A 12543-nucleotide genomic window follows, 5' to 3' on the forward strand; every position below is an offset into this window, starting at 1 on the left:
TGTGTTTTGGAACTGGAGGACTGCTGCTAAAGTCATTAGGTCGCCTTGTTCCTCAGGCATCTGAAAGAGCAGGAACTGGTAGACTGACTATTATTTCCCTCCTTCTCCACCTCTCATGGGGTAAAGCTTGGGAGGCGGGGAACGGTACACGCTCTTTGAGAAAAATAGAGAGTACAGCGGGCTACTCTTTCACCATCTTCTCTTTGAGACCTTGCATTGACTCAAATCCCCTGAGAATTACTCCTGAATAGAAGACCATCATTCTTTAAGTTTTTTTTTTTTTTTTTCCTCTGAATCATTAATGCCGCAGGTTCTGGGAAGTCTTTGCCTACACAAGTGCTTCAGTGCCAACAGTCTTTAAGTTAAGTATAAATAATTGAGTATTTGTTTTGGAATTTGAGTACATCCCAATTTGACTTTAACTTCTTATTACAACAGGAAATCCAGAAATCCACTATTTCCAGTCTTAAGATTTTTCTTTTTTGGTAGCTCTAAATATTTGAAAATGGTCATGGTGAGGATTAATTATATGTGTTTCCCCCATAATCTTTGTGAAGTGTGAACATTGAAAGAAAATTAGAGTTCAAATGAAGCAAATCATGTCATTCCAAACTGAATGAAGGACTTTTTTGTTTGACAATATGGAAAGTTTTTGATGAATTATTATTTTAATATGTAAAATATTAAGCACAAATGAAAAACTAAAACATTATCCATCAAATACTTGCACCCAAAGTCTAGCAAAATATCATGAGTTAGGTTCAGTTGAAGTAATCTCCACCTCAAGGATGGTGTTCAAAGTTATCACTGCCCTAGGAGAGTTGCTCCACACTCCTGACCCTTGATCCCTGATTGGGATCCCTGGCTCCAGACACCCAACACTGCTTCACCTTATTTTATTGTCTCTCAGAATGCCCTAGAATGGCTCTCTTTGCTTCCCCAAGAATCTCTGTTATCAGCCCCTCCTATTCTCGGGGTTTCTGACTCTTGGATTTTGGATTTTATTTATTTATTCATTCTGCACTGTGTGCGGCTTGTAGGATCTTAGTTCTCTGACCAGGGATTGAACCTGGGCCCTTGGCAGTAAGAGCACCGAGTCCTAACCACTGGACCACCAGGAAATTCCCTGGATTCTATTTAAAGTTGCTATTATTATACTGTGTAGACCCTTACTTAAAACTGTAGACTCTCAAATTCATATACTTTCTTTTTCAGAATTAGATCCTGAGAAAAATAACAGCAGCTCCCTTCTGTTTTCATTCTTCCCCCCTTGACAAAATAGAAACCTAGAACTCTCAGAATGAAAATATTCTTTCTCATAAATTGGTTCTACTTTCCTGTGGCAACTGCCCTTGATCAATGTCTTGTGTGTACACTTAATTCTGCTTCCCTCAGCAGGGAATTCCTGAGTAACAACTCTCAGAGAAGAATCAACTCATTGCAATTGCATCTTATCCACTGACCAGTGACTCAGGTAAGAAGTTTTGTTTTCCTTAGTTTTCCCTGATGGGAAGTAACTTTAAACATACTTCTTGCAATATTTGAATATAACTTTAAGCTAATGCACAAAGCTTCAAAGAAATTTCACTTTTGCTGTGGACAACTTAGGCTATGTTCATGCTCACCCTCATTATCTCCTTCTAGTTTTATTCTCTAGGTTTCATTTCTTAGGATAACTTAAAGGAGCCAGGGTGGACTTATTCATTGGACATAGTAGACACAGGGTATAGGGCCCATGGCACGGTTAGGGGCCCACAAAAATATTTTAACTCTGTTTTAAGTTCAGTTAAAAAAAAAAAAAATTTAATGATTAATCTAGCCTGGAGTATATGTGTCTTTATATCAAAGCAATCATAAAATATTTTATAATTTATATGTTTTCTGGAGGAAAGAGCCCATGAAGGCAATAGAACCTAAAGTTCACAAAAATCAGAATACACACGGAAATTTGCTAGCTGCTTTACTGCAAATAAATATCTCTTAACTTACAACCATATTTGACATCCTTCAGATTTTTATGTTTGTCGATTTGATGATCTGTTCCATTTCTGGCTAAATTATGCAATTTATTTGTCATAAATTAAAACTAGCGTAGTGTGTAGAATTCTGAGTAAGGACAATACATAAGCCTTCAGATATTGATCTGTTATTTTAATTTGGTTTTAGTCTTTCCTTAACACAAGTTTGTCTTGTTCTTTTTTTTTAAAACAGGATACTAAATTTACTATCATTGGCAATACGCTTTTTTTTAAACCAAAACCACAGTGCCACCTACTGGTAGTTTAAAGAACAGTTCTATATGCAGAGATTAAGGGGAACTAGGAGTTGAATCCTGTGGCTCTGGTAATTTATAAAATGAAGAGAGACAGCTCACACTACCCTTTTCTCCTCTTGATGATTCAGTGTCTCTTCACTCTGTCTTTTAAAAGTCAGGTTTCTACTGAACCATAATCTCGGAACTCCGTAATCTCTAATCTCTGAAAATCCTGATTTTTCCTCAGATTTGTCTTTTCAGCAGCTAATTGAACTGGATGTCTTTTCAACTCCAGGTGGAAGTGGTCAGTTACATTAAGCCTGCTGTTAAGCCATCTCCTTGCACAGTACCTTGTAGAGTTCAGGAAGTCTACCTCTGCCTGATCTCTCACAGGGTGATTTTCAGTCTCACTTTGTCTTTATTTCTAGAAACTGCCTTCTTTGTCTACATCTTCTGGTTTTTGAAGTTCAGCTCATTTACCTAACTCCCATTTTTGTAATCTATCCCTTTCTCTGTGGAAAATTTCTGACTGACCTATTACTGGCTTTGGAATTTCTTCTTGGCTATATTTTTATCCCCTGGCTGGATATTTCCTGACATTAACTCTCAGATGCTGTATCCTCTTAAGGACCTAGAGTCTCAGGTTGGACCAGTTCTTGGTCTACCAATAGTTCCCATACTGTCTGCTTATCGGAATGTCTGGTGACCTTTGTTACAAGTCCAGATACCCAGGTCTTTGCCTAAGAGATTCGATTGAGTCAGTCTGTTGGAGGCTCTGGGAATGTGCATTTTGATAAATATCTTAGGAGATTTCTGGTGCAGCTGTTGTATTTGGGAACCACAAGCCCACAGGATAGTCTCGTATTTTGCTATCGTACTTGTCATTCTTCTGTATGCACTTTCCTCCCTCCTCCTTCTTTCTCTTCTTGCCCCTTCCTAGATGTAAAATTTCTTCTCATCTTTTAAGTAAGAGGTCAAATATTTGAGAGTCTCTCTTACCCTCCTCTTGCCTTTCCTTTTCACTGAGCAAAATTAGTCTCTCATCTGTGCCACTATTCCCCAATTAGAGCCCATATCACATTGTCAGATTCACAGCCTGAACCAGATATTTACAACATAGTAAGATAGCAAGTTATTTTTATAATAAATTTATTTATTTATTTTTGGCTGTGTTGGGTCTTTGTTTCTGTGCGAGGGCTTTCTCCAGTTGTGGCGAGCAGGGGCCACTCTTCATCACGGTGCGCGGGCCTCTCTTGCTGTGGAGCACAGGCTCCAGACGCACAGGCTCAGTAGTTGTGGCTCACGGGCCTAGTTGCTCCATAGCATGTGGCATCTTCCCAGACCAGGGCTCAAACCTGCGTCCCCTGCAATAGCAGGCAGAGTCTCAACCACCGCACCACCAGGGAAGCCCTAGCAAGTTATTTTTAAAACAAGGTACATGGAGCTCCTCCTGCCTCAGAATCATCTAGGGTGTGTGATCAATGAAAGGTTCCTACCCCAGATTTATTGACTCAGAATCTCTGGGGGTACAGTCTGCAACCAGTAAAACAAATAGTACAGCTGAGTATCTTGTATCCATTAAAGTTTGAGAACCACTGCTCTTATCAGCTGCAGAAACTCAAGACATCAGCTGAAGTGGCAATCCATCCATGAACTGCATTAATCGACAAGACATATGCCAGGAGGTCAGGAGCACTCAGAGCTTTATTGGCAGCAAGGCTGAGGGTTTGGCTTCAGTGATCAGTGTTGCAGTTAATGGTGGTGGTACAGGTGCTTCCCTTTTTTCCCCCCATATTGATTTGCTTTTTTTTTTTTTTTTTTTTTGCGGTACGCGGGTCTCTCACTGTTGTTGCCTCTCCTGTTGCGGAGCATAGGCTCCAAACCCGAAGGCTCAGCAGCCATGGCTCACGGGCCCAGCTGCTCCACGGCATGTGGGATCTTCCCGGACCGGGGCACGAACCCGTGTCCGCTGCATCGTCAGGCGGACTCTCAACCACTGCACCACCAGGGAAGCCCTGATTTGCTTTTAATCAGGCCTCCTGATAAAAAAAAAAAGTGAGATAAAAGAAGATATGCTTGTGAGCAGCATATTTTACTTTAAATTAATTAATTTATTTGTTTTAATTTTTGGCTGTGTTGGGTCTTCGTTGCTGTGCATGGACTTTCTCTAGCTGAGGCAAGCCAAGCGGGGGCTACTCTTCATTGCGGTGCGTGGGCTTCTCATTGTTGTGGCTTCTCTTGTGTTAGAGCATGGGCTCTAGAGTGTAGGCTCAGCAGCTGCGGTGCGGGCCCAGCTGCTCCGCAGCATGTAGGATCCTTCCAGGCCAGGGATCGAACCCAAGTCCCCTGCATTGGCAGGTGGATTGTTAACCACTGCACCACCAGCGAAGCCCTCAGCACCTTATTGATTTATTAAACTATAGGTCTTCTCCAAAAACCTTAAAATTTATCTTAGTGTGAGAACAAAATGGGTTTAACAACTGAACCCGAGACTATTGCAGATTAGCCACCAGGCCATGACAATAGTAAATTGGCCCAAGCCTTTCCTGCAGCCTTTTTTCCCCCTGTAAGGGCTCAGCCTGTCCCTTGGGAGGCAAAGCAGACCCCTTGTTTTCACAGACCTGGCTCTTAAGAGAATACCTGGAGTTGTGGAGATGAACATGTCCAGTGTTCTCTTCCCAACTGTAACAATCAGGTAAGTCTCTTCACCTCTCCTTGGGTGGAGTGAGGAAAGGGGGAAAAGAGGGCTGGTTACAATATTTGAATGTCCTTAAGACACAAGGGAACTATCAAGAGTGAGGAAGAAGTTACTCCTTCCTAATGGTGTCCATCCCTGAACCATTCTCTGCGTCCAGAAGACAGTGGAGTGGCCTGTCTGAGTCACGTGGACACCCCCAAAGGTAATGTGGAGTCTACACACTTGCATTCCACGGACTGACAAGAACTTGCTGCAAAAGAAATTCCGGATGCAAATACCACAAACGGGGAACCTGAGCCTGAGGCAGAAACAACAAACTCCCACTACATAATTTATGTTGGTTGTTTCTATAAGGTGAGCACCCTGAGCTTTCTCATTTGTGAAATGGGAAGAATAACAATATCTATTCAAGGGTTATTATGAGGATTTGGTGAGACAATGTGTGTAAAAGCACTATGGTGGTCCCATGGGGGCTCGGTGGAAGGGAGCCCTTTGACCCTAAGTCGTATAAAATTATGATTTATTGAGAAAAATGCAAAGAACACATGCTCAGAAAAAAAGAAAAACCAACAAACCAAAACCAAACGAAAACAAAACAGGAGTTATCAGCTGGGTATGCTTAGTGAGCCTAACTTCCCAGCTTCTTAGGGTCAAATGTGGGGTTATGTGGCCATGCCCTCCAGGAGGAGACCCAGCCAGGTTGGAGGAAATGCCAGAGGCAGTGTCTTATACTCAATAAAATCTCCTAAAATTCCAGCATAATTGCTTTGGATGGTTGTAAACATAGCCTTTAGAAAGCTTAGTCTAGAAATTATGAATAATAAAAATTTATAAGCATATGCCTATATGCCTTTAGAATGTTATGTGACCTGGATCTAGCATCATATATTCTGGTAAAATTTGTACTAAACTACTAATGCTTAGTCCACAGATTCTATGTAATAATAACTATGCATTCTTTGGTATATGTTTTTTCCAACACCACCAAGTAATTAATTCAACTCTGACACCACCTACCTGGAGATAGCATCCAATCCCACAGGTTAAGGGCTCAGTCTCACAAGACTGCCCGCTGCTTCCACTTCAGATGCCAATCGCAAGTTCAAGTTTTCACCTGTGCTTCTGATCGACCGGCTATAGATCTGAAGTTCCCATGACACACTCCTTGAGTTCTAGTAATAGGCTAGAGTGGCTCACAGAACTCAGAGAAACCTTTTACGACTATATTACCAGTTTATTATAATAGGACATAACTCAGGGAGAGCCAGATAGAAGAGATGTATAGGGCAAGGTATGTGGGAAGGGGCTCTGTGGGTTTGCCATTCTCCCCAAATCTCTACATGCTCACCAACCCAGAATCTCTCTGAACCCAGTCCTCTTGTGTTTTTATGGAGTCTTCATTACATAGGCACGATTGATGAAATCATTGGTGTTGGCAGTTGATCCAACCTCCAGCCCTTCTCCCCTTTAAGGTCAGGGGGTGGGGCTGAAAGTTCCAACCCTCTGATCACATGGTTGGTTCTCCTGACAACGGGCCCCCATCCTTAGGTGCTTTCCAAAAGTCACCTCATTAACATAAATTCAGGTGTGGTTAAAAGGGGTTTGTTGTGAATATCAAAACACTTTTTATGACTTTTATCATTTAGGAAATTCCAAGAGTTTTAGGAGTTCTATGCCAGAAACAAAGGTCAAATACATATTTCTTATTATAAAACACAATATTATACATCCCATATGCCCAGTTGCGTTTATGCAAGAATGTGAAGGTAGTCCAAAGATGCAAAGTGACAGGAAGAGAACTCTGTGATCCCCATCCAGGAAGTGCCAAACTAATCTCAGTGTGGCTTTCCCTGAAGTATGACCCTGATGAAAGGGAAAAGTGATGCATGATTTTGACCTCATCAGAAGTAATGTTGAATAAATGCCGATTTCAATTACCGCTCCTGAGAATGCCTAGGGCTGGCTGCTCTCTCATACTGCTAGTAGAAGCATAACTTGATTTAACCATTCTAAAGGGTGATACTACAGTACATATCAAAAGCTATGTGTCATACCTTTCAAACAAAAATCCCACTTCTAAGAATTTATCCTAAGGATGTGTATAGACATCTTTTGTGGTATCTGCCCAGCCCATGCCCTCCTTCTCTGGACACTGGGGGAAGACCCCATGTCATAGTGCTTGAGGAAAGTCAATACGTACAAGGATGAGAAGAATTAAGCAAAGAGGACTTCCAGGCTAAGAACACATCCTCTCTGCTTCAAAGAGCAATGATAGATAATCTTTATAAGGAGATATCTGTGAGGACCTTGCCAACTCAAAAACAAGGTAAACACCTCCATGGACCACAAATGGAAAACCATAGTAGTGAACAGGGGTGAAGTCAAGAGCCTGCCAGACATTAGATGCCAATGTGGACACAAAGACAGCAGAAGTTGACTGAGGTTATGGAGGAGACACAGACCACTGTCACGGCCCCCACCACTCATACTGAAGAAGGCTCCTTCTGCAGAGAGAATGTAGCAGTCATTCCACAGGGACAGAGCCCTCAAGTGAGAGAGACACATGGGTTGGAATTATTAAGTAGCCATTTCTGGAGCTGATAAACAGTGAATGAATAAGACTTCGGGGCCTCTTGGGCCTGAAGTGAGAAACAGGACTCCCATTGCAAACACATGGAATAAGAATACACATGAGAAAAAGAGACATAAGTATAGGATACAGGACAGGTAAGGAACGTAGCCTAGTCACATTAGTTATATGACATCTAGAAGTTTCTTAGAAGGAATTGGAGATTGCTGTTAGAACCTACTGTGTATCTTTTATACACTATTTAATATGAACATCAATTGTAAATTCTCTCTCTCATACACATGTGTAGAGGCAGAGAAAATGGGTATCCTCTGAAAGAAGCAATGAGATGGCAATTTCTGGTGATTTTGCAGCACCTCCTGTACTGGTTCCTCATGAGACTGAATACATGAGCTTGTGGGTTTTGTGCAGTAATGCTGGATCCTTATATTAAGTTGCACTTCTCTACTTAAGCAGGTCTGAGTGACTTTTTGTTCATTACAACAAACAAAACCTTGGCTAAACCAGAAAATCTGGACCCAGGTTTCATACATGCGTGTGTTTCGTGAGGAAGTATGTTTAACAGTGGAAAACTGGAAACGATCTAAATGCACCAAATAGGGAAAGGTTAAGTAAGTGATGGTGCGTTCATACACTGGAATGGCAGGCAGCCATTAAAAAGCATATTTGCAGAGACATTAAAGATTGGGCAAATGTACATGACATGTTATTTGATGAAGCAGTCTCAAGTTTTTTTTTAACTAACTAATTAATTAATTAATTAATTATGGCTGCTTTGGGTCTTTGTTGCTGTGCTCAGGCTTTCTCTAGTTGTGGTGAGCGGGGGCTAGTCTTCGTTGCGGTGCATGGGCTTCTCATTGCGGTGGCTTCTCTCGTTGCAGAGCATGGGCTCTAGGCCCGTGGGCTTCAGTAGTTGTGGCACGAGGGCTCAGTAGTTGTGACTCACAGGCTCTAGACCACAGGCTCAGTAGTTGTGGCGCATGGGCTTAGTTGTTCTGGCATGTGGGATCTTCCCGGACCAGGGTTCAAACCTGTGTCCCCTGCATTGTCAGGTGGCTTCTTAACCACTGCGCCACCAGGGAAGTCCCCAGTGCTAAGTTTTTCCTTGTCATCTCTTTCTCTGACGTCCTGCCCCCTCTGAGATTGTAATTTCTATTACGTCTCACTTCTTGCCATTTCCCTTGATTTTCTTTCTTAAAACACAACTCATATAAACATTCATAGAGATGAGACTTTATTAAACACTCAGGGGTATAAATGGCAAGGGGTTTGCATCATGGGCCAGCAGGACACACCATGGCAACAATGTTAGGACCAAATAATAGACACTCTTATTCTTAAATGTGTTTTGGGAATTCCCAGTGCTGGGAAGTTCTCATTGGTATTGCTCTCCCAGGTCCAGGTCCTAGCCTTCTCCTGTCCTGATGGAACCTTTCTCTTCCTCACCAGCCTCCTTTCCTTTCTCCTCCTCTTGGCTCCTTCACTCTTCTCTTAAGCTCCTGCATGGCCCAGGGAATCTCAAAATCCTTTTACTTATTATGCAAAGCGATCTAATTTAGTCATTTTTCTGCTTTCCATACTATGCCCTGGGGCCCATCACTTCACAATAAAAGAATCCATTAAGGAACAAAATGAAAAGTTCTCTTCAAGAAAACCTCTGCTTCCATCTTTTAAATAACATCTCTTTGTTCTCTTTATTATATCTATACCTCCCACTGGCCCACTCCCCCACTCCCCGAAAGAAGACTGGGAAGATATATAAGAAAAATAAAACAGGGTTTATCTCTGAGTGATGAGAACTATTTTTCTTCTTTATTCTTTTTATATCTTTAAATTTCCACCGTGTACATATAGCTTTAAAAAATGAAAACAAAAAACGTATGAAAATTACAATTCTGGAAGTGTATTAATCAGGATAGGCAAACTGCTGAAAAAAGCCTCAAAAATTTTAGGAGCTTACAGCCATATGAAATTATTTGTTGCTCACATAATAGTTCTACTTGGGTGTTCCTGGTCTCCTTCACATGGTGACTTGGGATCCTAGGCTTTCTCTATCGGGTGGCTCTGCCGTTTTCTAGGGTCTTAGATCCCTCTGTTGGATCTACTGAATCTAGCCAGCAAACAAGAGGCGAAATAGTGGTAGAAGATTGGCAGGAACTTATTTTGAGGGGCCAGACCCTGAAGGGGCATATGTCACTTCTACTTATATAAGGCTGGGAAATGAAATCTAGCTGTGTGGTCAGAAGGCAGAAGAAATGGGGTTTAGTGAACAGATACACAGATAGCATGCTGGAGAGGAAATACTGGCTTTGGACACACACCTAGATTTAAATCTCAGCTTCTCTGGTAAAGTAATAGACTACTTTTTAGAGTTCAAATAATCAACATTTAACAAAAATTAATTGGGATCTGTTAGTACTTCACACTGTTTTAGGTGCAGGTAATACAGAGACAAAAATTAGCCCATATTTCTTCTTTTATGAGTGTAAGAACATTGCAATGTAGTGGAATAAATGGAACAATAGACGTCTGTGTCAGGAGACCCCTGTAACACAGGGCTGTGTGTGATCAATCCAATGAGAGATAGGAGGGAGGTGCCTGGAAAGCTTCCCAGAGGAGGTTCCTTACTAAGCTGGACTTGAGGGTGCTCACCAGGAGAGTAGTGTTTGAGGAAGGGCATTTCTTCCTAAGGAAATGCATGTACAAGTCATGGGAGGCGAAAAAGGTCATGTTCGGGAACCTAAGCATTAAACAGAAATCAAAGGAAGACTAATAAAAAATTCTGCTGTGTGTGTGAGTCAGCCAAATGCCAAATAATAAACACCCTGGAAAGTTCATCTTTGAGGAGATGAATCATTTCTCCTCTCGGGTCACGGGAATGATAAGCACTCAGGGGAGGAGGAAACATGGTCACAAGTGAGGCCAAGGGTCACTGAGGAGAGAGCACATTCCCTTCCTGAATCGGTTACTACGCTGTCCTCTCATACCTTAATAATGTTGGGACCTAACCAAGAAGTGTCATCAAGATTTGTTGTTTTGTTTTGTTTTTAAGTAACAAATTACTTAGCCTTTCTCTGGGATATGAAGTGTGAATGGAAGAATCCACACAGACAAAAATAAGTTGGATCGAGTTTGTGTGATAAATGCAGATATGTGTACTTTAAAGACCTCCCAACTCTTCTTTTTAGCACGTGGTTAATAGACATATACTCTTGATAAACCTCAATTTTGAACAGTGCACATAAAGTGTGTATATTTGTTTAAAACTCAAGTCAAGTTCAATTTCCAGGGGCCATATTCCAGATCAAGTGGATTCTTTCCCTCTTATTGCAGTGAGAGCACGTGAAGTATTAAGAGCCACGGCACAAGCTCTCAGTGTGTTAACCAATTTTCCTTTCCACATTAAAGATTAACTTTCAGGCTTTCAAGAAACCATATGACAATGAGTAATCTATATATATGGGGAAAAAAGAGATGAAAACACAAAGCAGTAACAATAATGTTTGACTCAAATTTACATCATTTCCGGTACTTGTATACCTAATAGAAGATCTGCTGTCATCTAAATGGTCCTCTCCACCTCCTTTCTATCTGCTAAGTATTAAAGTGCTACAGTCTTGGACTATATATATCTATTCAGCAAGGCTTTAAATGTGAAACACATTGGCTACATGGATAGACTTAATTTGTTTAGGACTCAGTTAGCTTTTTCCCAGGTAGGATAAAATATTTATAAAATAGATATTTTGTTAATGAGTACTAGATAAGAGTCAAGATATATTTTCAGTTTTATGAAGTTGAGGAGGTTCCTTAACCTCTCTGGAACTCTTTTTTATTTCTTTTTTTCCATATGTAAAAGATGAGTTTTAAGATCCTTTAAACGTGGTTTAAAACTGTTGCTTAAACGATTCCACTTTTTGTTTTTCCTTGAGGGATGTGAATAGGTGTGTCAATTTAGCATAATCATTGGTTTTAGGGTTTTTTCCTCCTACAATAACAGTTAACAGTAGTTACATGAGGCTTGTAAAATTATGAGAACTTTTTGCTTATCAGTATTTTCTAAATTTTATATGTCTATTCCTTATATGAGATTAAAACAATAGTAAAATATCCATAACATAAAATTTACCATTTTAATAATTTTTAAGTGTACTATTCAGTCACATTTCAGTACACTCATATCGTTGGCATCCACCACCACTGTCCATCTTCAGAACTTTTTCATCTTCCCAAACTGAAACTCTGTACCCATTAAACAACAACTTCCATTCCTTTCTCTCAGTCCCTAGCATCTACCATTCCACTTTCTGTTTGTATGAATTTGCCTGCTCTAGGTACCTCATAAAAATGAAATCATGCAGTATCTGTCCTTTTGTGACTGGCTTCTTATTTCACTTAGCATAATGTCTAAGTTTCATCCATGTTGTAGCATGTGTCAGAATTTCCTTCCCCTTTAAGGCTGAATGATATTCCATTGTATGTGTATACCACGTTTTTCTGTTTATCCATTTAATGGACACTTGGGTTCTTTCTACCTTTTGGTTGCTGTGAATTATGCTGCCATGAACTTTGGTGTACAAATATCTGTTTGAGTCCTTGTTTTCAATTCTTTTGGGTATAAACCCAATTCCAGAAATAGAATTACTGAAACCATATGATAATTCTATGTTTAATATTTTGAGGAACCACCATGCTCAATATTGGTTTTGAGCATCAGCTGGACTGGTGAATGCTGCCTAGTTTTAATCTTCAAAGATGACTCTCGTTTGGCACAGGCTAAGAGTTTCAAGGCAAATTGAGGTCGATACCTTTGTTAGTAGGTCAGTGGTGTACAGAAGTGTTTGTTCCAGCACGCTGAGCTTACTTTGACATTGGCTTTACCACAGTGTCTTTAAAGACAAATCTATGCATACATGATAATTACAAACCACATTCTTTGGTTTATATGCTGACTATGAAAAACATTAACAGTTCCTGCTTCATTTTCTATCTCTTTAGCTA

General features: G+C 40.6%; 1 non-coding gene across 1 annotated transcript; it reads right to left on the reverse strand.

The window, feature by feature from the left end:
• Positions 1–1048: 1048 nt before the first annotated feature.
• TRNAK-CUU (transfer RNA lysine (anticodon CUU)) lies at positions 1049–1120 on the reverse strand. Its single transcript has one exon. It is a non-coding gene; the product is annotated as a tRNA-Lys (tRNA).
• Between the last annotated feature and the right edge of the window lie 11423 nt (positions 1121–12543).

This window comes from Pseudorca crassidens, chromosome 4 (genome assembly GCF_039906515.1).
Source record: "Pseudorca crassidens isolate mPseCra1 chromosome 4, mPseCra1.hap1, whole genome shotgun sequence".
Lineage (NCBI taxonomy): Eukaryota > Metazoa > Chordata > Mammalia > Artiodactyla > Delphinidae > Pseudorca > Pseudorca crassidens.